The sequence below is a fragment of the Acomys minous genome, assembly GCF_964271855.1.
Source record: "Acomys minous genome assembly, chromosome: 12".
NCBI lineage: Eukaryota > Metazoa > Chordata > Mammalia > Rodentia > Muridae > Acomys > Acomys minous.
In genome coordinates, this window is record NC_140493.1 from 110,535,508 (window position 1) to 110,563,223 (window position 27,716).

The window sequence follows — 27,716 nt, forward strand, 5'->3', positions numbered from 1 at the left end:
CGTGGGGTTGATACAAAAAGGACAACATAAGCCACTCCATAGCTTCTCGGTAGAGTTGTGTGCCCCTTTCCAGTGGAAGGGTGGGGGGCGCCTCAGGATGTCAGGGGAGGTTGCCTTGGGAAGGGCTCATTGCGTAGAAATTTCTTCTGAATAATACCTTCCATCTTGGGGTTCTAAGAATGATCCAAGATGAAGCTCCTTAAGTTCATGAAGCAATTAACACGATTCCTTCGGGAAGTCCCTGAAACCGAGCAGATTCACTAGCCCCCCCCACCTCCCCAGGATATATAAGCAGTAAGGCGGGCCGAGGGACACGCTTACACTAGCTCAGCCGCCTAGAAGCGGGCAGAGCTCAGCTGAGTTACCTGTGAAAGGCTCAGACCATCTAAACTGCCTGAAAGAGACGCTTTCCAACCTGCTGAGCTGTCTTCAGCCTGTGCAGTATGCTTCAGGGCTCTGGATTTCCTGAGCTGCCACCTGTGCTGGGGTGGCCTTTGGCCATGCAGCTGTCTTTGACTCAATTCTGTTCCTGTAAGTGACCAGTCACCCCTACTTCTACAAGTAACCGCAGTGCCACTCATTGGCTTATCAAGTTGGTCTTGGTGATATCCATAGTCTGGTCTGTTGTTTGTTCCCTACCTAGGGTGGGCATTTGTCCAGGTCTCTCCTGGGAACGTGCACCCCAACAGGGCTTAAGTGAGGGGGGGCACCATTATCTTCATTACCTTTCCTATGTTAAAAACAGCACATATCCAGGACCGGGAGGACTGAGGCAGGAGTTTAAGAGTTAATACATTTCGAGGCTTGTGAGGCTGTAGAGGGAGCTGGAAGTGGTTGGGTGCTAGGCTTAGGGAAGAGACCTTCCTGCTTTGGGGGCCTTGGTTAACCAGCCTCCAGGATGGCTCTTGTGATCCCATCTCTCTACCCCTGCTGTCCTCCGCCTCCCAGCTGGGTCATCTGTGTGAACAAAGGACACAATAGGTAAAGCACACACAAGCTCAGGTTACCAAAGACAACACGGCACCTGTCACAGGGACCCTCAGCACCTCTACTGAGAGGCCACTTGGGCAACAGGAGGCTAAGAGCCCATTGGATAGGAACTAGTATGTTAATTGCAGGCTGGATTCAGTCTGCCTCCATCCCAGGCCCACTGGCAGTGGGGAGCCTTTGAGATACCTTGAGCTCTTTTAATTTTTTTTTAAAGATTTATTTATTAATTTGTATACAACATTTTGCCTGTACGTATGCCTACATGCCAGAAGAGGGCACTAGATCTCATTACAGATGGTCGTGAGCCACCATGTGGTTGCTGGGAATTGAACTCAGGACCTTTGGAAGAGCAGGCAGTGCTCTTAACCTCTGAGCCATCTCTCCAGCCCTGTGGGCTTTTTTAAAAGACACGTTCTGGAACCCCAGAAACTGAGGAGCAGGTAAATGACTGTTGTCTGAGGCCATCACGTTGCAGGTCACCTGTCCTAGAGTGGCAGCTAACTAACTGTTTATGGGAAACGTAAGTGTGGCCTGAAGCTGCAGGTGTGCACGGAGCAGCCAGCAAGGAGGTGGAGGGGGTGGAGCTAGCGGAGGTGATGTGGGGTCACAGCTGAGACTCTCCAGGAGCCAGTGGGTAGGGGGAGTCTTGCACAGAGGAACAAGGGGCCTCAAAGTTTAGAGCAGCAGCCAGGCACCCTTTCACCCCAGCTGCCAGCCCCTGCTCATCTTTCAGACTTTTCTATAGAGGTCTCTCTCCCTTGACACCTAAGGCAAAGCTACCACTCCCCAAGCTCCCTGATCACAGCTGTTGTGTCTTAGCGTGCTCCATCCATCCAGCGCCCTCTGCGAAGGCTGAGGATTAGGTCCTGCAAACAGCGCCTGATATAGCCTAGGTCCTCAGTGCTATGGGAGAGATAGATGGATCGATGGATCGACGGATCAAAGGGTGGGTGGGTGGGTGGATGTGTGAGGTGATCAACAATGAGGGCATCAATAGTTGGGTGGATAGATCAGTGGATGGGTGGGTAGTTCAATCAATCACCCATTTAAAGGATGGATGACAGATCAATGGTTTGATGTATAGATGGATGGGCAGACAGATTGACGACTAGATGGATAACTGTATCAATCGATCTATGGATTGATAGAAGATGAAAACCTTAAACTGCATCAAGTAGCCCAGGTCAACTGGTGGACAAGCCATTTCTCTTCTGAATAATCACTACTCTCTCTCTCTCTCTCTCTCTCTCCCTCTTCTCCCCCTTTCCTACTCCTTCCCCTCTCTCTCTTATACACACACACACACACACACACACACACACATGCACACACACACATGCACACACACACATGCACATACACACACATGCGCGCGCGCACACACACACACACACACACACACACACACACACACACACACACCGGTGCTCTTTTGCTGTAAAGAAAAGCTTAGCTGGGATAGCAGAGGATGTGGGGAGGGGGAGAAAACCCTAAAGTTGATCCTGACAGGCTTTGTGCTAAAAACAGGCAAGAGTCTGTGGGAAACGCAGGCACCCCCCCTACTTCCTCCAGGAATTCAGCAAACAGACAGCCTGCGCCCAGCTGCACCAGGCAGCAGGAACAAAGAGCTGTGTGGCCCCTCAGCAGTGCAGGGTCAGGTAGGGGCGCAGGCAGCCAATGACGTGGGAGAACATACAGTCTGCAGAGTAAGGCCGGGAGGCCAACTGTGCCCTGCCTGCCCCTAATTGCAAGCCCATCCCGGACACAGTGCATACCTAAGAGCAGGGCTCCTCCACCGCACAGGCCGGTGAGCATCACCTTCCGCTGTGGCCTGCAAAGCACCTGGGCCAGGCTGGTGAATGCAGCCTCAGAGCACATGCAGGCAGGCCTTTAGCGGAGGAAGTGACTAGGTGGAGTGAACACTTGCTGAATGAAGGAGCCAGAAGGTCCAGTGGCCCATGACGGAGCAAGCCCCACCCTGTCTGTGGGAAGCCATCTTGGCCAGCCAGGAAGCACAATCAAAGACTAGCTATTGTACCTAGACAAGGATCACAGACGGGTCAAACAGATGTACACAGGGACCCACTCAGGTCGCCTTGCTGACCAGGAAGTAAGTGGCTAGGTGGGGCAGGGGGAGAGGCTGGAACTGAGGAGGGCCACCTTATTTCTGTGCAATGGCTGACTGTGAGCATTTTCACTCTGAGATTTGGAAGGTACCATGTTCCCACTGCTAATCCCCAGGCTTGGGTCCCAGAATGTTCCCTGCACCAACCCAGGAGCTGCCATGCCTTCCTGGGCTTGTGGCAAGCTCTGTCCCCTCCCCTATAGCTTCAGGGCAGAAGATGAGAAACAGCTGGTCTTATTCTTGGGGGCAAGAAGTGGGACACAGGACATGGGAAGGTGGCAGTCCCAGGCCAGGAGAGAGGCACAGAGGGTTTGGACCCAGCAACAGGAGACCGAAGGCGATAGCAGGGATTCAGGGTGACAAGGGGACCTGGTCCTTGGCAAGCGCTAGAGTAGGAGGATAAGAGGGACAAGGAGATGGGGGGAGAAAACGCAAGAGAGCATAGAAGAGTGGGATTTGGGGTACAGAAAGGTGAGAGAGGAGTACAGGACTCGGGGTACCCAGAAGAGAAGAGGTGTAAGGAGGTCATGTGGGGGTGAGTGATGAAGGAGGCGGAGGGGGATGAGATATGCCATGAGGGTGGGGGGCTGGAGGCAAGGGCACCCCAGGAGAAGCAGATTGTGGGTCCCCCATAGTTAGGCAGGGCAGAAGTTTGCTTCCACCGTCTCTGGCTGTGGGTAGCATGTAGCATGTCGGGACACTAAACAGCCTGCTTTGGGGCATCATAAGTGGGAGTGATGGCCACCTTAGCAGATTCTGAACTTTTGAAAAGACAGATAGAAGTGAGAGTAGGCTCAAGGGAGTCACTGTGGCTGGTGGCTGATGAGGCGGGTCCCCGGGGAGCTCAAAGTGGAGTCAAAAGCCAGTGGACTAGCCACAAACCCTTCCAAGAGGGGTGGGCATGAAAGTTTTCCCTTTGCCCCTCTTTCAGGTCTGGAGTCCCCCAGTTGCTCTGGAGCATTCCCCCCCCCTCCCCCATCCCCAACTTCTGCCTACAGCCTGATTGTATCTCCTGAAGGAATTTCTCAGCTGCTCCCAACCTAGAGCCCGCTGGCCTTTCTGCGCACAGTCCGCTCTTCCAACACGCGCATTAGGGAAATAGCTTAAGACAGTAGTAAGCTTTAAGAATCATTGCAAGAGACACAGTGATATTTGTGGTGCACAAGTGTTCGGAAGAATTCCCAGGCAGGCTGATTTGTTCCATCCTGGGAGGATACCAGCCACCAGGAGGAAGCTGCCCGGGTGCCTGTGTAGATGCCTCACAGTACCCCAGCTCCTCGGGGAGCGGAAGGGAACAGGACAGCTGTCAAGAGTGGGGTGAGGCAGAAGCAGCATGCATGAAGATCTTGAGGTAGCATTTGTCATTAAACCTTCCCAGGGAATGACCCTCTTCTTGACACCTGTGCACAGTGGTGCCACAGCTGAGCCGCACGAGCATCCTCTTGGGCAGCACAAGATTGTCACACAAGTGTCAAATGCCCATCAGTCTACCATGTATTTGGGAGCTTTGAAGGTGGCGTTTACCACCTAAAAAAACAAAGGCATCTTCCCTTGTGACTTGGGTACACCTCTGTGAGGGAGGACCTGGGCCAATGAACTTCCGCACCCTGAGGCTGCTGAGCCTTCTAAAGGAGGAGTTGAGCCTAGGCTTTAGTCACTTCCTCTAGGAAAAGTGGTCATGCCCAGCTCTGTGCAGCATTGCATGCAGGGGTGGAGAGGCATGCCCCAGTGGGTTTTCAAACTGGTGCTAGTGGGAAGGCCTGTATCTCTGCTCATCAGCTCCTGCACTAAGGAGAGAGGGAAGTGACACAGTATCTAGACAGCACGTTCATCCCAGTTCGCCCTGTCTGTGAGTCCAAGCCTGGTCTCCCCTGGTTAGTACCAGCAACAACAGGTGCAGAGCTAAAGGTAAAGCATACACAGGACCAGGGTGTTGACAGTCTCTCCCACAGGCACAGCTGTCCGCCTTCTGCTACTGGAGCACAGCAGCCTCACCAGCAGCCACCAAGAAACACCTGGAGTCTGGGGAGATGGATGTGGACCTCCAGAGGCCCTGTTCTTAGCCTGGCTTTCATGGGCCCAACAGATGTTTGACAGGAGGCTGGAACAGCTAAGATTATAGAACAGCCAAGAGCAGGCAGGAACAGGCAGGAACAGGTAGGAGCAGGCAGGAAGAAGCAGGAGCAGGCAGGAACAGGTAGGAACAGGTAGGAGCAGGTAGGAACAGGCAGGAGCAGGCAGGAACAGGCAGGAGCAGGCAGGAACATGTAGGAACAGGTAGGAGCAGGCAGGAACAGGTAGGAGCAGGCAGGAACAGGCAGGAGCAGGCAGGAACGGTCAGGAGCAGGCAGGAACAGGCAGGAGCAGGCAGGAACAGGTAGGAACAGGTAGGAGCAGGCAGGAACAGGCAGGAGCAGGCAGAAACAGGCAGAAGCAGGCAGGAGCAGCAGGAACAGGCAGGAGGAGGCAAGAACAGGCAGAAGCAGGCAGTGTGGGGCTCTATCTACTGCAATCCTATCTACTGGATGTGAAGTACAGGTCTCACAGGCCAGCAAAGAGGGGGCCTTGCTGACTGAGTACAGATCAAACCTGAACCTATGTAGTCTTTCGCTCTGCTGCCTGGAATATTCTGTCCTGCTATCTGACTTCATGGGAACTCATTTTCTTTGTGAGCCCCTCTGGGTGTCATTCTTAGAGCCCAGCATATGAATTTGGGGACATGGAATTTTCCATGGTGGAAGGAAGATCTCTGAGGGTCAGCACAGTTCAGCGAGGCACCTGAGGGTGGGGGCGTGCTGGAGAGATGGCTGAGTGTGCACGGCTCTCATAGAGGTCAGCTCCCAGCACCCACATCAGCTGTCTCACAGCTGCCCAGAACTCCAGCTCCAGGGGACCTGATACCCCCTGACCTCTGGGTACCTGCACTCCTGTACTTCCAGTACCACACACGCAGACACACGTGCACACACATAATTAAAAAGAAAATCGATCTTCTGTCGGGGTTTAGGTAAGAATGGCCCCCCTAGGTCCAGAGTGAGTGGCGCTATTAGGAGGTACGGCCTTGTTGATGTGGGTGTGGCTTTGTTAGAGGATGTGTGTCCCTGGGTGGGGTGGGCTTTGAGGTCCCAGATGCTCAAGCCACGCCCAGGGTGGCGTTCACTCCTGCTGCCTGTGGATCAAGATGTAGAACTCTCAGCCAGCTCCTTCTCCAGCACCATGTCTGCTCGCATGCCGCTGTGTCTCTCGCCATGATGGTAATGGACCAACCCTCTGATACTCCAAGCCAGCCCCAGTTAAATGTTTTCTTTATTTTATTTGTTCGTTTTTGTTTTGTTTTTGTTTTTGAGACAGGGTTTCTCTGTGTAGCCTTGGCTGTCCTGGACTCGCTTTGTAGACCAGGCTGGCCTCGAACTCACAGAGATCCGCCTGCCTCTGCCTCCCGAGTGCTGGGATTAAAGGCGTGCGCCGCCACGCCCAGCTTAAACGTTTTCTTTAATAAGAGTTGCCGTGGTCGTGGTGTCTCTTCACAGCAATAGATAATCTATTGCCAACTAAGATATCTTTACAAAAGATGAGGCTGGAGTTAACAGAGATCCTGACCTACCTATGTATCTACCCATCCATCGCCCATGTACCCCCTCGCTCACCCACTCACCTGTTTATCCACTAATTACATATCTGCCCGCCATCCGCTCAACTACATAATATCTATACACCCATTCACTCTCTCATCTCTCAACCACCTACTCATCCATCCATCCATCCATCCATCCATCCATCCATCCGCCTACCCGCTCACTTACCTATTCATCTATCCAGCCATCTATTCAGCTACACATCTGTCCATCCATCCATCCATCCATCCATCCATCCATCCGTCCGCCCACCCGCTCACTTACCTATTCATCTATCCAGCCATCTATTCAGCTACACATCTGTCCATCCATCCATCCATCCATCTGTTTATTCATTCACTTCCCTGTTCATCCATTTACACATCCCTCTGACATATCAGCGTATCTACATTCATCTGGTCACTATACTTCTAACCGTCCACCTACCCGTCTATCCATCCATGGCACCCATGTATCCAAGTATCCATCCATCCCCCTAACCACTTAACCCTCCACTCATCCATTCACTTACCTGTTCTGCCATCTTTCCATCCCTCCAACTACACATCTATTCACCCACCTGTCCGTTTGTCCAGTCATCTATTCACCCATCCATCCATCCAAGTGTCTACTAACACACCATTGCCTACTCACACCTCCAGACACTAATCCCATACACCTCGCGTCTATGCACCAACCACCTATCCACCCACCCTTCATCTGTGAGGTAACCCCAATAAGTGTAGTAGATTCTCAGAACAGAGGTGGGGGCTGGAGGCAAGAGCTACTAAGACCGAAAGACGGGGACACCCTTGCGTCTTGGCTTGCATTAGACAAATCTGAGTCCCAATCTTGGCCTCCCTCTCACTACCCCTGGCTACTTGCTTGTCTCTCGGCTTCAGGTTGCTTGACTGTAAGATGGAGCCGTAATTTTATCGTTGGGTTGGCAAGAGAAATAAGTCCACGAATACGGAGCACTTGGCTCAGCGGCTGGCCCAGGATGAGCACTCAGTGTGACATGACATGGTGACGGGCATCTCCATTGTCAAGACCATCCTCACCACCACCATCAGTGTCTTTGTTTCTCTCCACGGCACGGGGGAGACGACATTAGCAGAACTCTAGTACCACCCCCGCCCCAGCATCACGCCCTTTGTGCTGCTTTTCTGCAGCATTTCCCCGCAAAACGCCAAGTCTCTTTTTCTACCCTGTGTGAATCTGGGCTTGGCTGTACGGTGTTTTTGGCTAATGAAGTCCAAAGCATGGGCAGAAGCAGCCTAACATGTTTCTGGTTGTTCACTGCTCCGTGGTACAGAGGACAAGGACAGAGCTATTCCCTGTCCAGTGTAGAGCCACTGGACTGACTTGTAGACCTATGGAGAGTTTGCCAGCCTGCCCCGTGTGGCCCGGAGGCCTGTGAGTGGCCTCCGAATACCAATCTCATAGGGAATCCCTATCTAGAATCTATACGGAACACAAAATATCAAACACCAAAACGAATCACTCAATCAATAAATGAGCAGATGAGTTGAACAAACATCTCAGAAGAAGTACAAATGGCCAACAAATATATGGAAGGAAGAAAAAAAAGTTGAGCCTCCTCAGCCATGAGGGAAGTACAAAATTAAAACTACGCTGGGAGCCTGTCTCCGTTCAGGTAGATGGTTGCCATCAGTAAAGCAGAGAGCACACACTGGTGAAAGCGCGTGGAGGGAGGCTCTTCCATGTTGCTGGGATGTGAGCCTGGCTGCACGAGGCTGCATCTGAAAACAGTGTGGAGGTTCCTAGAAACAAACAAAAACTTAAAAACAGGACCACCGGGTAACAGCTATACTGTATACTGCCCCTGGTGTGCACCCAAAGAGACAAGTCCTTGCACACTCGTGTTCACTGAGGCCAAAACAAGAAAACAGAGAGAGAGAGAGAGAGAGAGAGAGAGAGAGAGAGAGGGAAGAGAGAGAGAGAGAGAGAGCAATTACATCTTTTTCAGGAAAATGGGTGGAAGTAGAGACCATTATTTTAGCCAAATTAACCAGATTCAGAAAGCCAAACGCCACATGTTTACTTTCCTATGCAGAACCTAGGTATTAGAATAGAATAGGAGGGCAAGGCCGTGGGCGGAGGAGGGGACAGTGGGAAGTAGCCGTGTAACCTGAACAAAGCACATGCTAAACATTTATGAAAATAAATTTACAAAGCATCTTAAAACAAAATCCATTAAAACGCCCCACTCATAGCTTAACAGGTTACACGTGGCAATAATATTTTAAATGTATTGGATTGAGCAAATTACGTCTGCTGTGCAGCGATATCTACCTGTCCGCCCGTGCCCCGTTCCCTCCCACATCAAAGGTGTCCTGGAACTCCAAGCTCTGCCCCTCCCGCCCCCCATTAGAAAGCCTTATGCCAGTAGGTGCTGCCAAGCTCCGTGCCCTGCCCACAGCCCTGCCTGCTCACGGAAACACTGCGTGGCATCTCAGTTGGAAAGAGCAACGAGCCTGGAGGGAAGAGAGGCGAGCGAGGCCTGGAGGTGCAGCTAGAGATCCGTGCGTGTTCTAGTCCACCCTGTGGCCGACAGCTCCGGGGAGGAGGCGCTGTTGGGTGAGAGTGAGCTAAGAAGCTCCTCTGGGTGGACTGCTGCTAAGAGGAGGGCGCTGCGGCAGGGCCCCACGGGCGGGCGCATTAGGGATGCTGTGTACCGGCTTGCCGTAAATCACCTCCCGTTCAGCCCTGCTGCTGAGGGGCTCAAAGGTCGATTTTCCGTGGTTATGACAACAAAAACTAAAATTGGGTCAAACTTGAAAGGTATTATCTTCCTCCGAGCTGCTAAATGCACGACAGTAATGAGGTTGGTTAAGCAATCCACCTTGGCAGGCCCAGTGCTGCTCTGCCGACAGATCGACCACGTAAGTGGGTGGGCGCAGGCTGCCCCGTGCCACGCCTCCACCTGCTCAGCGGAAGGGTCCGGGCTCTCAGTCTTATGCCACCACCGGAAGCCTCTGTGGCTGCAGAGATGGGGGTATCTACGCTCTTAGCCTTTCCTGCCACTGGGACTCCCCGAACTGGGAGAAAACATGAGACCAAGGTTCCCAGTGACCAGTCACTAGAGAGACAAGTCTTGCTCCGAGTCCCTTCCCAGTCTGCCCCTCCTTGTGGTGGATCCTGGAAGAGCTGGGGAGCTGTGCACAACCTGCTGACAGCCCCACCTGCAAAAGGGCACTAGCCTCGAACTGGCACAGGCCCTGTGCAAACAGTGTGCAACAGTGAAGTTCGCCTGTCTCCTGATGGGCCACCAAGCACTGCGCTCCCACACCTGGCTGTCTGCAGCTGTGACTTGAACCCAGGTTACACAGTGCTTACAAAGTGACTGTCCCAGGCCTTGGAGCTAGTCTCAGGAACTACGCTGCCTTCACCACTAGAAAAAGAGACCAGGGAAATCGGAGCGCTGTGAAGAGAAGTGTGCAGCCCTCTCCCAGGGCTCATTCTATTTGGAAATTGGTGGTTTGGAGGGCAGGGCGTGTTTATTAGACGGGGTCTCCTGTATCCTCAGCTTGCCTATGTCAGGAATGACCTTGACCTCCTCATCCTCCCTCCATCATCTCCTGAGTGCTGGGATTGCAGGTGGGTCACCACACCGGCCTGCTTGTAAACTATGCGACAGCCATTAAGATGGCTGGTGGTGCCTGCCCTCTGTGGACACCCAACTGTGGGGAAGGAAGGTAAGGGCATAGCTTGGGGCCATTGCCTGATTCACGTGACAGGAGGGCAGCCGAGAAGCAGTTTCCCATGGTCTCCTGACCACTCCTGGGATGCACCTCAGCAGTCAGTTCCCAAGCTAAGCCTGATGTGAGGTGGAGTGAGGCGAGGCAAAGCAAGGGCCCCAGGAGCCCCGCCAGTGTGCTCTGGCCCACTCTACACTGTGGCTGACCTCTGAACCCACGGGACACGTGATGAGTGACTGTGGTCCTTGCAACCTGGCGCCTACTACCTGAGCCCACTCACACGAGAAACCAAGAGCAGTCTAAAGTCATGGAGAGTAAAAGCAGGAGGAGGGTTCCAGGATCGGGGGGGGGGGGTGAGGGGATGAAGGGAGGGCCTGGGGCAGAGTGCCTGTGTTTGATGGGGACAGTGTTTCAGTTGGGGGAGATGAAAGTGTGTTCTGGACGCTATTTGTGGCGGCGGCTGCGCAATACGCATGCCTTTAGTGCCACTTCAAGCCATCAAGGAGGTCCATTTCATGTAACGTATATTTTACGACTTTTGCCATTTTATATTATATAAACGCAAAGTGCTGCGTTAATGCCTGGCCTGTGAGCCCAGTAAGAAAGTGGCCGCCTTTGAACATTCCCTTCGTGGCCCCTCTTGTGTTCCACGCCTTCTGCGTGGTGGAGCAGCATAAAGCTTGCTCATGAACTGGAGAAAATGTTTCTGTTCCTTGCTGCCGCCTCCCTCAGCCCCACCACAGCTTACTGTGTGGCCATCTGTGTGGTCCAGGCAGGCCTTTGTAGAAGGACACACGCCGCCGCCACCACGACCGCTACTGCTACCGCTACCGCAATCCCCGCCTTTCCACCCCTCCTCAGTTTTTGTATTGGTTCCTTTGAAGTCCTATCTATTGGCTCAGTCCAGGCTGGGAAAAGCCACACGGACTGGGTGTCTCAAGTACCACTTTCTCAGAGAGCTGCAAATTGGGGTTCTAATATCTGGGGGAGCGACATGGTGGGCTGAGGTGAGGGCTCCTGGCCTGGCAGGCAGGTGGCTGTCCACAGTGGGGAGCAAGAAAGAGCATGCCTCTCCTCATCAGGACACTAATTGCATCCTAAGGGCCCCACCCTCATGGGCTTACCTAACCCAGATATCGTCCCAAGGGCAGCATCCCACTGGGGGGTGGGGCTTCAGATCACACCAGAACTCTGGCCCCTGCAGAGATTGAGCAAGCCAGTCCCTGTGCTAGGGGGGTCAAGGCCAGTGAAAGTATCCACTGATCTGCTTGGGAACATGGAAGTGACTTTAAATTTTCTAGTGGCCTCACTAGAAACGTTAAAAGCTAACAAGGAGCATCAATCCTTATGATCTTTTTATTGACCGCAGCGTTTTCCAAGATGCCTTCCTTCTAACATGCAATCAATACAAAGATCCTGATGTGAGATTTTATACCTTGCATCCTGCGCTCAGACTCTCGAAATCTAGGGTTCGTTTTAAGTGCTCCACACCTCAGCCCCGACTCACCCATTGCCAACACCCCCGATACCCATGGCCATGGCAGCCATGTTGCAGGCGAGAGGCTGCCTTGTGTCCTGCAGCCCTCATGATGGTGCAGACAACGAGGAGGTGAAGAGCAGTGGGGGGTGGGTGGGAAGGGCAGTCCTCTGTCTTGTCTCCCCCTCAAGCACTGCACACCAAGCCCCTCCACAGATCCAGCCATACAGGAAGCTCCATGGGAGTTCTCACACCACGCAGAACACAAAACCCTCCTTCCATCCCAACTTGGAGTCCCGCAGACCTGACCTGGAGACACCTCCATCTGTGACACAGTCAAAGAAAGAGAAGGGTTGGGGAAAGGGATTGGGGCCCTCTCACCTTGACTTCCTGTGACTTCAGCACATGCAAAGGGCCCCCCTCGACCCTACCCCTCTCCTGCAGCCACCCCAGTTGTTCAACTGCTTGATCACTGAAAACGGTCTAGCACCAACATGTGCCTCAAAAGATAGCCAGAGTTCAAAAGAGGAGAGTTTGCATGGCAGCCATTTGCAGTTTCTCTCTCTCTCTCTCTCTCTCTCTCTCTCTCTCTCTCTCTCTCTCTCTCTCTCTCTGTGTGTGTGTGTGTGTGTGTGTGTGTGTGTGTGTGTGTGTGTGTGTGTTTTGCGGGGTGCTCATGTGTGGAGGTCAGAGGTCAACCTCAGAAGTCCTTGCTTCTGCAGACGGGGTCCTTCACTGGTTTTGAGCTTGCAGCTAGGTCAGCTGGCCAGAGAGCCCTCGAGATCCTTCTGTCTCTCTCTTCACAGTGCCAAGATTAAAGTGCACACCACCAGGCCAGCTGGTTTTCATGGGTCTTGAATCAAACTCAGATCCTTATGTTTGCTGTCAAGCACTTTACAGGCTGAGCCATCGCCCCAGCCCCCACCCACAGCACATTCTTTAGAAGTCTCCGCTTCTTCCTGTCAGAGCACCGCCAGGAGGACTCTCATGTGTCTGTGGAGGTCATCTCTGTCCATGAGGGACACTTCCGTATGACACATACTAGTGTCTACTGCTGCAACAAATGACCACAGCTGGGCAGCCGAAGACAGCAGATGCATCCCCCAGCCTCAGCAGGAAGCCATAAGGCCAAAGTCAGATTCACGGGATGTGCACGGAGTTGACAGAGCCACGCGCCTTCCGCAGGCTGGAAGGGGAGGCCTTCCTGCCTCCTCCTGCCCCTGGAGCCTCAGGCATCTCTCAGCCCGTCTATATCCCTTCAACCTCTGTCTCCGGGGCCACAAGGCTTCTCTTCTGTTAGTCAAATATCCTTTTGCCTCCCTCTGAAGAACATTTGTTCTGATGTAGAGGGCTCCCCTGGATGGTCCTCACTCACACACAGTGATGTGCACACCTCCTAGGGATCAAGGTCTGAGCATCTTTCTGGGGTCCTTTATTCAAACCAGAAGGGAATGTGTGAGCACCCACAGCCCTGGATGTCTGCCTGATCATGCTGGGTTCTTTTTTTTTTTTTTTTTTTTTTTTTTTTTTGGTTTTTCGAGACAGGGTCTCTCTGTGTAGCCTTGGCTGTCCTGGACTCACTTTGTAGACCAGGATGGCCTCGAACTCACAGCGATCCGCCCACCTCTGCCTCCGGAGTACTGGGATTAAAGGCGTGCGCCACCACGCCCGGCTCATGCTGGGTTCTTACGGGCACAGCATCCAGCATGCATAGCATCCAGCACACCCATCTCTTACTTCAGACGCTGACTGCCGGCCCACTCACATCTTCCACTCTGTATGGACGACCCCAGGTGACGCGTTAGCACGTGATCAGGGACACTACCGCTACCCTTCCCAGCTCCATTTGGGGGACTTCAGGCTGGAAAACCCAGGCTTCCAGCAGCACAAACCTGAGTCAGATACAGGGAAACCATTATGTACACCAGCCTTGTGGAGCCACCAAGTGTAACTTCAGCTGGCAGCATGGGCTGCGACATTAGGGTTCCGTATCCCAGCCTCGGGGGAGGGATAGTCCTATTGGCTGTTTCCCAGACATGCTGTCCACCTCAGTGGTCAGTGTGGGCCTGGGGCAAGCAAAAGGCTTCCCTCCCGGAGTCGGGAGGCATGCCCCCACCGCCACGCCTCCCGTGGCTCTACCGTCTGCACAGGAGACAAAAAAATCACAGTAACAGCTTTGAGGCAGCAGCATGATATCTCTAGAGTTCACCCGGGGCAAGCCGTTCACACACACACACACACACACACACACACACACACACACACACACGCACCCGCACAGGACCACACCCATTCTGCATGGCAAAGAGGCGGGGCCTGGCTCCCAGGAGAAGATGGCTATAGTCTACAGCCCCAGGAGGCTATGCCGCCAGGACACCAGCAGTGCACTCTAGTCAGAGGTCCGAAGGTTCATCCATCAGCGAGAAAGCTTCCAGATCACCACTTGAGCACATAGAGAAAGCCTGGCCCAGTGAAGACTGCTCCTTCCTGGCCTGGGATCCCCGCAGCGTTGACAAGGCCACAGAGCAGCGAGGCTCAGTCTTCAGCTGGCCCAAGACCCCTCTGCCAAATGGCTTCCTCTTCTCTTTCTCTCTCTCTCACTGATGTCCCCAAACTGGCCCCTATGACGCTGGGTGGATGTCCCAGGACAAGGAGGGACTGTGGGCCTCAGAGTCCAAGTTTCCACAGCGGAAGCTCTCTAAGAGGCCTGCAAACTTCCTGACGGCATTGGGAGCACCGGTAGGCCCCGGCGGCCACTCAAAAAGTACCAGGGTGGGGGTCAGGAAGGCGGCAGGGAGGAGAAAACAGTGGCAGCCCTGAGCCCACTGTGGGAACTTAGAGGACCTGCCAGGGCAGGCCCACCAGGAGCAGCTGCCACAAGGCGGGCCTCATAATTCGAGGGAACCCCTTTAGCATCTTGGGCTTGGGGGCATGCCAGCGTATGCTGAGTGTTCACAGCTGCTAAAGAACCCTTGAAGGTGACTGTTCGGCTGGGGCAGAGGGGGTACCAGGATGTGTGGTAATGCCATCAGTTCCTTCATTGGACATTTGTCTGCAGGAGGCCATTTGGTCCTCACCTCAGGGATGCCTGCCCCCTCTGCCTAGCTTTCTCATCTGTCCTCTGGGACACGGAGAGGACTAATCTCAGCCCTCCCCTCCCCCCTTGTTTCTCTGCCCCTCAACGCCTCCTACTTTCTCTCCCCTCCTCACTGTCTCTCCCATAGTCCCCTGGGGCTCAGCCCAGGCTCTGTGGAGCTGAGCGGGGGTTTTAATGGCTCTGGCTGGGGTAGAACAGGTGGCCCTTCCCAGCCGTTTCTCCATGTTATTGTGGAACTATGTTCTCTGGGCGTAGCGTGGCGTGGCAGTTTGGATGAGGATGGCACCTACAGGCTCGTATATTTGAACACTTGGTCCCCAGTTGGTGGAATTGTTTGGAAAGGACTAGAAGGCATGGCATTGTTGGAGGAGGTGGTGTGTGTGTCACTGGAGGATGGCTTTGAAGTTTAAAAGACTCAGGCCATCCCTAGTCTGTCTGTCTGTCTGTCTGTCTGTCTGTCTGTCTGTCTGTCTCTCTCTCTCTCTCTCTCTCTCTCTCTTGTTCTGCCTTACGCGTGGTTGGAGATCAAGATGTGAGCTCTCAGCTGTTCCTCTGAGCTGCTATCATGGACTCTAGCCTCTGAATCCATAAGTCCAATTAAACACTTTATCTTGTAAGCCGCCCTGGTCATGGCATTTCATCACAGTAGAAAAGTAACTAAGACACATGTCTGTGTCCATGTTAAGTCAGTAAGTTTGCCCAAATCTTCTATGTTCACAAGACCCTCAAGGCTGTTAACATGACCTTGTGGGAACTGGGGGTTGTCGGACGCTCACCTGAGGATCTAGTGGCTCGTGCTCTCTTCTGTGCCTTTAGCTGCACATAATCCTGGCCCAGCTATGTGTGGTCCTGGGAGGTACAAAAGTACATGGGAGGTGAGAGGTTAACTGAAAGAAGAGCTCTTCTCTAGCACTTTGGCAGGTGGCAGGTGGGCCTTCTGGTGACATATCTGTTCTATGTTCCTGTAAGTACCCTTCTCTGTGTGGCTGTAAGTTTGTTCACCAAGCTGGACCTCAACAGAGTCATTTCTTTACTCTGTCACTGATGCTGTATCTTGGGTGAACAGACATTTCTTCATGTCTCCCCAGAAGAAGTTGCACAAAACCTGTCCTCAACAATGAGCCCCAAGTCACCAGGGAGAGCCGCAGGCTGCCTCCTGTATGACCAGAGTCCCACATTTCCACAGCACAACCTGTGGCCAGGACACAAACATAAACCTTCCGTGACAGCCTGGAGTGACAGTCACTGGGTCCAAATTAGCACCCTCCTGCACCTTGCCATGGAGTGGAAACACTTAGGGAGCTTTGAAATCTCCCACGCCTCATGCTCACTCTGGGTCAACAGAACCACAATGCAAGGCTAGGTGGGCACTGGTAGCTCTGGGGAACAGTCCATCCTGGGAGCTTCACACTGGAGTCTGGGTCCCCTCCCATACCCTAGCCCTGCAATGGGGTCTGGAAAAACATCCTGCAAAGCCAGGATATGGCAGGAGGCAGCTGAGAGGTCAGTTGGCACAGGATACACGGGAGAAAGAACTCAACAGCTGCATTTCAGTATGGGTGGCTGCCTTAGGGCTACCACTGCTCTGAGGAAACACCATGACCAAAAACAAGTTGGGGGAGGGGAAGGGTTAATTTGGCTTACACTTCCACACTGTAGCCCATCTCTGAAGGAAGCCAGGACAGGAACTCAAACAAAGGCAGGAACCTGGAGGCAGGAGCTGACGCAGAGGCTGTGGAGTGCTGCTCACTGGCTTGCTCTCCATGCCTTGCTCAGCCTGCTTTCTTACAGAACCCAGGACCACTCGTGCAGAAACAGCCCAACCCACAGTGGACTGGGCCCTCCCTCGTCAATCACTAACCAAGAAAATGCCCTACACTTGCTTGTCGGCAGCCCAGTCTCACGGAGGTAGTTTCCGGATTGAGGGTCCCTCCTCTCAGATGACTTTAGCTTGTGTCAAGTTGACATAGAGAAGCCACACAGTAGCAGTCACTGGGACAAAAAGAGGAGATCCCTGCAGTCTTTCTCAACTCCCCCGCAGGCCTGAGAACACTGCCCAGGAAAGCTAACGGCCTCCTCAGGCTCTGAGCACGGAAACACCTTCCTTCCCACACAATGACAGGTTTCCATGCTGTACCCATGCGGGGAGAGCCAGAAGCTTCAGGAAGCTCCACCAGCCTCTCCCTCCCTCATCCGTACAGACGTTACACCCGCAAGTGACATGCTCGTCTCCAGACCCCATGTCCTGCAACTTCGCTGTTCGGGGACCGTGGCAAGAGGGGTATCATGCATGCGCAGCCCCTCCGTCTGAAGCATCCATTAACATTCCCCAAGTAAGTTGGGGCTGTAATTACAGCGAGTGATTAACAGGCCTGAGGTAGTCTGTCTCAGAGGGAACAGATTAACAGCTTGGGGATGCCTTGCGCTCACCTCAGAACCAGTGGTGCATCTTAAACAGGGCCCTGCGCCCCCACTAGCTGGTGATTAATGGAGGGGATGTGGACGGAGGACGTTTCCCTGGTACCTGGCACCAGACTTAGTGCTCCTCTTGCTGGTCAGGTACAGGGGGAAGGCTAGGAGGGCGGCCAAGGAATGAGACGTGAACCTGCAAGCCCCAGGTGGGACGCCCATCTGCCTCCCCCAGGGCCAGTACGGACTCCTGGGCTCTGACAGCTGCCCAGTGAAGGGAGCAGAGAAAGTTTAAAAAAAAAACCAGTATCCCAGTGCACCCCAGGAGTGGGCATTCGGCCCCTGTTCCCCAAATGGTGTGCAATCCATGGCTAACCCCCTCTGGCCTCCACACCCCCAGACAATGCTCAGCATTGAACTAAGAGGCAGAGTCTCCTGCCAGATTGCCATCCCACAAGACGGGATGCCAAAGTCAAGAAGAGCACTTGCCCAGCTGGCAGAGGGAGTGCAGGAGTCTCCAGCCGGGCGGTGTCCTCCTGAGAGTGAAGGAAGGAGAAAGAGGGCAAAGGGGTCACTTGCAGGCAGGTGCGCGGTGCATGCGCGAGTAGGGGTGTCAGTGTGAGACATCGCTCATCCACTTAGATGTTGGCACCCTAACTAAGAGCCCACTAAGAACACAAAAGCCACTCATAGGGGCCACGGCCCTTCCCACGAGGGCTCTCGTTCCAGCAGAAGAGAAACACGAACGCGTCGTCATAAACGCTCGTGGGGTCCACGGCAGAGGGTACAGGGAAGTCAGACCAATGTGCCCACTTAGCCCACGTGGCCTGGGGGCAGGGACAGGGAGGGTGTGATTGAAGAGGAGGTGCTAGACAAACCCTGAAGCCAGATGGCGACCCATCAGGTGGGATATGTCATATGCGCCATCAGCTGTGGCCACGGCACACGTACCACGTATCGTGACGAGCTCCCTCCCCACCATAGGGACACACTATAAGAGGGGACAAGGGGCCTCGGTATCACACACCGCTTGGGATCCAACCGCAGCCTGTGCCTCTCCCCGACGTGTGGCCCCTCGCTGGCTGCCGCTGCCCTCCTCTCCAGCTTCTGTCTCCCAACCACATGGCGCAGCAACCTGGTCTCTGGCTAGCTGAGGATCCCTGTGCCTCCTAGTGAGGCAGCCTGTGACCCTCCGAGCGGTGGGAGGGTCTGCAGCCATGGCTTTTCTTTCCAGGTGTGCAGACCCCCGAGGTTGGCATACCATGACTTTTCCTGGGCATTCGGGGACCAGCCTTATGATTTTACGGCTGCTGGTCAAAATGTCATGCCCAATATGGGCATGCGACCAGTCCTGCCAGTCTTCACAGAGCATTAAGATCAGTTCACGGTTAGGCCTGTGACCTCAGCCAGCCAATCATGTTCTTTCCTAGTTTTTTCTCTTGGGGGAGGGTGGCGGACAGGAATGGTCTTCTGCCCCTTTGGGTTTGCTTTTAGGGTGTGGGGACGTGTAGGGTGAGGAGCCGCACAGACAAGCTGCCACACCTCCAACTCGAACCAGACGCAAGGAATCCGTAGGATGTAGAGAGAAGGAAGCCCACACGCTGAGAGCCTTTGCTTGCTTCCCCACAGCATGGCCGCACTATAGTCCTCCCCACTCAGGAGTCGCTCACGTGAGCTCACTCAAGGCTGCTGTTGCCCCCACTGAGTCTTCTCAAAGCCCAACAGGCGGATTCTAGAACCTTCCATTTCAGCCCACACACCCCAGGAGCTGAGGTGGGGAGGCTGCATCCAAGCACTGCTGTCTCCCTAATGTCTTGGCTCCCATGCAAGAGGGCGTTCCAGGTGGAGCTATGTGGCAGTGGTACGGCTTGTGTGGCTCCTCTCCTGTGGCACGGTTCTTTCAGGGCACGGCAGGAAGAACAGAAGACAAGAGCCTTTTCAGAGAGACAGGACACTATCCCCATTTCTGGCTGCACCACCAATTCCTCCCTTCTCTACCTGGCTGTGGGAGTTCTCTGAACTCTCCCCCACACCCACACCTCTTCAACAGAGATAGAACTGCATAATGGAGCAAGCGCCTGGAAAGGGAACCTGATGGGGCTGGAGAGATGGCGTGGCAATGAAAGTACTGGCTGCTCTTCCAGAGGACCCAGGTTCAATTCCTAGCACCTGCATGGCAGCTCACAACCTTGTGTAACTCCAGCCCCAGGAGATCAATGTCCTCTTCTGTCCTCTGCTAGCACCGGGCACACATGTGTTACACAAACATGCAGGTATACATATGTACATACATACATACATACATAGTGGGGAAATAGCCTTATAAATAAAAACAATTTTTTTTAAAGGTTGGCTGCCACTCTGGACAAAGGGCAGTGTTTCTCGTCTGTATCTGAAACGATACAGTGAGCCCCACTGTGAGCCACCATCAGTCTTCCCCTGGGCCTCACAAGGGTTGACTATCTCACTAGAGTCACCAAAGCCCTGTCTGTATAACAGAGCTCCTGGCATACAGAGGACATGTGACCGATGCCCACCATCAGCACTGACCTCATCATTCTTACATTCTCAGTGTTTCTGCCTCTGTTTCCCCCATTCTAGAACATTCTCCACCAAAACCCGATTTATTCTCCACTTTCAATTCAATGCCCCTGTCGCAGTCGCATCGCTACGAAGTCCCAACTGCCCTCAAAGAAGTACCTGCTTTTCTCGGGGGTCCCCCCTGAAACACTCAGGGGCTGCTGTCCAAGTCAGACAGGCTAGGGAGCTCAAGCCACCGCGGAGGCGGACACTGCCCTTTCTCTCTGCGCAGAGCCCAGCACGCTGCCTTGGCGCACTGAGGGCTTTAGTCCCTGCAGGATGGCATGGCTAAGTCTGTCACTGGTGAGGTGCTCACTTTATCTCCACCTTCCAGAAAGCTGCTTTAATTAGGACTCTCACCTCCAGGACCTAAGTCAAGGTCTCCTCCGTCCAACCCGCCTGGAGCCGGAGGTTCTGTGTGCCCAGAGCCAGGGACATTTCCGCGGGACAGCAGATAAGGAGAGAGAAAGGGAGCGAGCACTAGGCAGAGAGGAGTGCCAGCTGCTGCCCCGTCAGCCAGCATTCTCGGGGGATGACAGGCGTTCAGCACCACAAATGAAGAAAAATGGAGTGTCCCCACTGCCTAGAATATTCCCGTTACCATGGGGCTTAGAGATAAAAAGTGAGGAGGGACAGGAACTGCCAGGAAGATGCCTGCAGACTGAGCCTGTGACATGCCTGAGAACCAGTCCTGCTCTTTTGTCCTTTCACATCCTTTGCAGGCATCACTTGACCACCTCTGGCCACTGGGCTGCCCACCTGGCTACCCCTGCCCATCTGGCCATCCCTGACTACCTGCCCACCCCTGCCTACCTGGCCACTCCTGCCCACCTGGCCACTCCTGCCCACCTGGTCACCCCTGACTACCTGGCTACCCCTGACCACCTGGCCACCCCTGACCACCTGCTCTGTAGTCTCGGGAGCTTCTGCCCTGGACACAGAGGCTGCACTCTGTTCTCTAGGAAGATCACAGAATCTGGCTGGAGGAAAGCACTGCTTTCCAGAACAGCCTGTTTCAAGACACTGGAAAGATCCAAAGGTCAGAAGTCAGAGAGGGTTCACAGGGCAGCAGGCAGCCCTCCTTACATAGTGCTCCCAAGATCAAGGCCCAGGAGCATGGGTGAGAAGCTGCAAGGTGTTGAGGAGCTGAGACCCGGGGCTTGCCAGATAGTGCTCAGACGCACTGAAGGACTATGGGTGAACTTTTCACAGTGCCGCAGGACACTCTTCAGCCCTGAAAAGGGCCAAGTTCTCAACCCGCCACAGCATGGAGAGATGGGGAAAAGCTGTTCAGTTGGAGAAATTCAAACACATGTGAGAATTTAATGCCATAGTCCCTGGGGGTAGGTAGGCTTAGAGAGACAGAGGGCGGCCATCAGGACCCAAGGGACAAAGGAATGGGGCCAGGGTCTTAGACAGGCATGGCAAGGAGGCACTGGAGACAGACAGAGGTGATGGTTGCCATGACAAAAACCGTAACACCAGGGACTGCACGAGACGGTAAGTGTCATACGCATTTTTTCTGAAGTGCTTTGCCACAGGATCATGAGGCCAAGTTCAGTCCCCAGGACCCCCATAAAAAGCCAGGTGTGGTGGTGCATGCCTATAATGCCTGGAGCACCCTTGGTCAGCCAGTCCAAACTAGTCAGTGACCGAGGTGTCAGTGAGAGAGCCCATCTCAAAAAACAAGGTGGTTGGCTTCTGAGGAATGACCTCTGAGCTCCACACACACCTGCACACACACAAATGTACACATACACACACACACACATACACACACACACACACACACCCCAAAGAGGAAGACGGGAGAGGAGAGAAGGAAGTGGGAAGGACAGATGGACAGGACTTAGTGACAGAAGGGTGCTGAGGCCTGATCCCACCAGCCGAGTGCCCTGACCTTGCTTATCTCTCATTGGGAGAAGTGCTAAAGATACCAACCTCAAGGTGCAGAAGCCCAGCCAGCCACTGAGGCCTCACCCTCAACTTTAGGGGGTGAGAGGCGCTGGAAACGACAACAGAAATGTCTACTTCTGAAGACACGTCCCTTCACCCCCTCCCCGCAAGGGCTTCGGGAGCACCTGCCTACAGCCGACTACGCAGGGCTGCTGGCAGCTCACAAGGCTTCCTGAAGGCTGCTGGCCCGGGGTCTGACCCAGCATTGATCCTCTGAGTGCGGGCGAGGCTGCCCAGAGCCGGAGACTCCGTAATTACATGCAGATAAGACTATCAGGTATAATTAAACAGCATCCACGGCAGACCACTGGCTGCAGCCTTGTCGTCCCCCACCCGCCCCATCCTGTCCCCAGGACTACAAAATAAATTATCCTGTGAAGTCTGTAGAGGTTGAGCTATGGAAACAATTAAACAGAAATTAAATCTAATTCATTTATACTCTGAGCACAAAGTGGATAATGTAGTTTTTTTTCCGCCCCCCTCTCTCTCTCTCCTCTTTTCACCCTGGTGTTAGAGGACTATTATGGGAAATTAATCATGAGGCCACGCAATGAAAGTGATCTGTCATGCATTAAAGTCCATGGCTGACTCTACTCCATCGATAACAGCAGCTGGAAAATTTAGAGGAGACGCCGCCATGCTTGGGACGCAGAAGCCAGAGAAACCAGGGCCTGACTAAAGTCTGTGTGGTCTGAAAACCTCTGTCCTCTAGAGGCGGCCATGCTGGAAGTCAAACCCAGAGGCCAGGCAGGGACTCCTCTCACTGGAATGTTGGGCTGGGAGGAAGAGCTGCTGGGCCGATGCCCTCAGTGAATAAGCTAGGCCTCGGTTTCCTCAGCTGCAAATTGGGCAGAGCTGATACCTGTACGCTTCAAACACCCAAGAGGACACACGTACGCACACAAACACTCGGAGGTATTTACGAAGTAAAAGCCAGGAGGAGCAGGTGTCTGGCACACGGCTCAGCAAGGCTTCATCCTGCATTCAGGAGAAACTATCTGATTGTTTTCCTAGCTAGGAGTGAACGTCCCTCTGAAAGGAGGGAGGTGAAGGCCGCCTGACACACCATAGCGGGCTACAGCAGAGATATTCAGGAAGAGGGGGCTGCCTGCCACGCGCCGTGTGCTTTCAGAACACTGTGCTTGGGGAAATATCAAGAGAAGCCTAGAGCGAGTGCCCCTTCCCGCCCCCCACCGCCAATGCCAGCAGACGCAAGGTCCTCCAAACAGATGCTCTGCAGTTCATCCAAGATGCCCTGGGTGCCAGGAAGCTCAGCTTTGAGCTTGTCGTAAAAATAGGAAGGAACAAAGGCCAGCTCCTGCCAGGCTCCCGGGTGGCAGATGGGACTTCCCTGGAGCCCACACCCTCCCCTGCTCTCCTAGGGCCCATGCGCTGAGCATGGGTCTGCTGCCGCCTCTCAGGCAGGTGCATGGGGACAAGGGAGGGCGAACCCAAGCAAAGCCACCAGCCAGCAACACTCTAAGGTCCTCTGGCCCCAGAAAGGTGCCGACCCCACAGTCTGCATGGCTGGGAGCCAGCCTGGCTTCCTCCACCTGTGCTCAGGGGACACAGCCGCAGGATACGTAGGGGAGGGACAGAGCGAGCCAGCCCTGCAGGGAGAGGCAGCCTCAATCTGCTGGTCCATATTTAATTTTTCCCTCCACACTCTGAGGATCCCCAAGGTTGTGTGCGGTATCAGGCCAGTCTGTCTGTGTCTTAGGAGGCTGCCACCAGGCCCTTGGAATGCCGTCCCTAGTCAGAGAGTCTACATATCTGGTACCTCAGGCCACCCCAGTTAATCTGTGCTTCTGTGTGGGTCATGGTTCGGTCCTCCAGACCAAGGTCAGCCTGGGCCACATGGTCAACACCCTGGATGCCAAGGCTCTTGTAGGGTCCATGTTGGGGCACTGAGTATATTTTGTCACACAAATGATGCTGGGAACGTCAGCGTTGCCCACAGGACTCCATGCTGGCCTTCTGCCTTCCCCATGCCTCCTTCCTCCACTGCACTCATCTGTAAAGATCTGAGTCTATCCGTGTCCTTCCCCACGGCAGACTGTCCCTGTAGGAGTGCAATGGCCTCCTAGCAGGTCGTGAGAGCTGGGTGTGGCCTGGACGACTGCTGAACCTCAATAGCCCATAATGCACCTTAGATGCCATCGACTCCAAGATGCCATTACCTGTGCAATGAGGGAAACTGAGGCAACAGTTACATAGGAGACAGAGTGGGAGCAGTGTCCCTTCCCAGGGCAGGCTTGGGCTCTCCCAGCCTCCTCCCCGAGGAAAGAAGCTCAACGGGCAATGTCAGCAGGTAAGGACAGAGGGGCGGATGACAGCAGAGCAGGTGAGGCAAGGGCAGGGCGGAGGCTGTACCTGTCACTGAGGCAAGGGATGCAGAGAAGTCACCAGGGATGACAGGCGGGGTGGGCACGAAAATACCTCACTAAGGAAGAAGCCTGGAGCCTCAGCCAAGCACGCGCATATGGCAGAGCAAGTGTCAGAGACGCAAGATGCTAACCAAGGCCAGCGCCCATGCCAGATGCCCATGTTAACACACCCCTCCCCCACCAGCACTCTCGCCTCAGGCTCAGGGACATAGCCCTGTGCATTTCAGCTCAAGATCTCAGTTTGTGCAGCCAGAGCCAAGCCTCAAAGAGGCCACACCTGAGACTCAGGCTACCCAGAGAAAGGATACCACACATACATATGCTTTCACATATGAACACATGATTACACACACCTCCACACGGACATTTCCACATATATATGCATGCTCGCTTGCAAACCTACACAGGAACACTTTCACGGAGTGTTCACACACATGAACACATGCTTACACATACACACACACACACACACATACGCACACATGCATATGGGCACACCCACATACTATGCACACATACACACATACAATCTACACATGGACACTACCACACATGCTAACACAAACCTACATATGGACCCTTATATACACATATACTTACACACATGCACACGCACCTGCACAGAAAAACATACGTACTGTGCCAGCTTGTTTTTATATTAATTTGACACCAGCTAACGTCATCTCAGGCATTGAGAAAATGCCTCCAGAAGATCTGGCTACAGGTGAGCCTATAGGGCATTTTCTTAATTAATAATTGATGGAGAGGGCCCAGCCCACTGTGGGTGGTGTCATCCCTGAGCTGTTGGCCCTGGGTTCTATAAGGAACGAGGCTAAGCAAGCCTTGGGGAACAGCACTCCTCCATGGCCTCTGCATCAGCTGCCTCCAGTGATGACTGCAATGAGAAATCAAGAAAAATAAAGCCTTTCCTCCACAAATTGCTTTTGGTCATGGTGTTTCATTGTAGTAATAATAACCCTGCATGCATAACACATGCTTACACACACCTGCACACAGACACTTGAGCACACACATTTATACACACACATACACCTGCACATGGACAATTACACATACCCATGGACACTTACATGGACACGCTGTAGTCCACTCCAGGACATGTGGAGCCAGGGCATCACTGATAACACCCACACTTGCTTGTGCACGGATACACACACAGGGACTCACAGCTAGGACAATCAGGACCACTTAGCTGCCTGTGAGCCAGGACTTGGTTAGAAACAGGGTCTCTGTGCGGAGTCGCTACTAAGAGAGCCAAAGTGCTACTCATGGGTGTGCAGAGTTGCCTCTTGAAATAATATTGAACAAAATATGATATGAAAGGGCTCCCACCAAACCACTGTGCAAAAGGGTGGTGTTAGGCCCTCAAAGCTCCCTGCTCAGCCAGATGCCGGGGAGGGAAGCTGGTCGGCCTCGGGACCAGGGAAACTGATAGGATGACAGCCAGGACAGCGACACATTCCTGTCTGAAACGGGCGTAGAGTGCTGCGAGTGAGGAGATTTCCCACTGTGCTGCAGGGACTCCATATTTCTGTCTCCGTAACACTGTTTTGCTGATATAAATTAATGAAATTATTCAGTTCATAAAGTATGTCGGGTCATTAGTAATCCTGTTTACTCCAGCCTTTTATTGTGTGGCCTGCGAGGCACCACTTTACAGTGGCATAGTCAGCTCTGCAATTGGGGCCAAAAGGAAAGGAAAAGGGAGCTGCCATTGGTGCCAACCCCATCACAGATGGGCAGCCTTAGCCACCCCGCAGAGGATGGGCATCCGTGGGTCTGGGGGCACCCCTGTTGTGGAGGGCCAGCCGCCCGTGGCAAACGATGGAAGTCAGGGATTCAGGGGCTCCCTTGTCCTGATGAAGAACCTCGGCCACAGTGGGGAGGACCAGGGTTAGCACAGGCCATCAAGGGAGGGAGACTGCAGCAGGCACTGGAAATGCCCCTGTAGTAGGGAAGATGGTTATTTTCTAGGCACTGTAGGTCTCACATCACCCCACTCTCAAAGTGCATACTATCGGAGCCTGCTTTTCTGGGCAACGTTCCAAGCCTAGGGCCCCGCAGCGGTGTCTTGCTGAGGGAATCCCTGCCAAAGGCCACGGTCTCCGCAGACTCGCTCTAAACTCAAAGCTACCTGCAGTCGATGCAGGCCTTGGGCTTTGTTTCCAGGCACAGGCATCTCCAACCCATCGTGGTACCAGCAGAGGGACTTAAGGGCGGTGCTCAGGAGCAGAGGGACAGGGGAAGCAGGCTGCCCTGCTGCAAGCCTGTGTCCTGCAACCTCCTAGCTCAGGAAAGCACGGTTGCCTCAACCAGCACGCGCCCAGCTGTGACTGACTCGGGAGCCGAGACAGGACCCAGCCATACAGACGGCGGATCCAAGCACTTTGACAGGAAGAAAGGCAGCTGCCTGAAGTACCCTCTGATGGAGTAAGGGCTCTGTCAGATAGGACAGCAACACTTGGCAAGAAACTGTACCCAGTCTGCCTCTCCCACGAGGCATCAGCAAAAGATAAGAAGAGGACTGAGGGGCTGGTGTTTGGCTCAGGGGGACAGCATGGACACAGCATGCACAAATCCCTACTTCCTGCCCCACACCAGAGGAACACAAGTGGTTCCTCCAGCAAGAACACTTCCGGGTATACACTCGAAATGACAAAAAAATGGGTCTCGGGTGGGTTTTACATCCTGCTCCTCGCAGCATCGTGTACAGCAGCCCAGCAGTCAGGAACTCACGAGTGGAGACACTGTCATCTGGGTCCCTCCAAATGATGAAACGTTATTAGGCTTTGAAAATGAGAGAAATTTGCAGCAGGAGAAATGGCCAGTCAGGGGTGAAAAGTCAAGCAAACCAAGGCATACTACAACCAGGAAGACGGAAGGCTAGTGACCCTAGAGCCTTCCGAGCAGCGCTCGCCCAAAGGCCCAGCATCCTACCTGATCCCCCGCCCCCACAGCCTTTCTCCCGTCACCCTCTTGCAGCCTCAGTGCCACAACGTGGGGTGTCAGGTCTGCTCGGAGGGGCTGAGGTTTCCAGGCTTAAGATTCAAGTCCTCCTAACATGAATTCTTGCTACCCTTCCAGGCCTCAGTTTCTCCACTGAGAAAGCCAAGGGTTGGGTTAAATGATCCCGAAGGCCTCTCTGTGATCTGGGCCCCAGGATTCCTTGGGCTTCCGAGTTAATGAGAATGACCTCTTCTTCGTGTGAGTAAGAGGTGAGCGTGCAGGAGGCAATGCCTGCACGGGTTTACTGAAGGCACACAGCAGCCCTCAGATCTTTTCCTAGAGCCAATACACAGATGCTCTGCCTTGGGCCTCAACACAAGACAACCGGTTTT

The 27,716-nt window shown here is 53.8% G+C and overlaps 1 protein-coding gene across 2 annotated transcripts in view; it reads right to left on the bottom strand.

Moving 5' to 3' along the window:
- Positions 1-27,716, bottom strand: part of RBFOX3 (RNA binding fox-1 homolog 3) — a 405,763-nt gene that overhangs the window by 312,708 nt on the left and 65,339 nt on the right. The window lies entirely within an intron of this gene.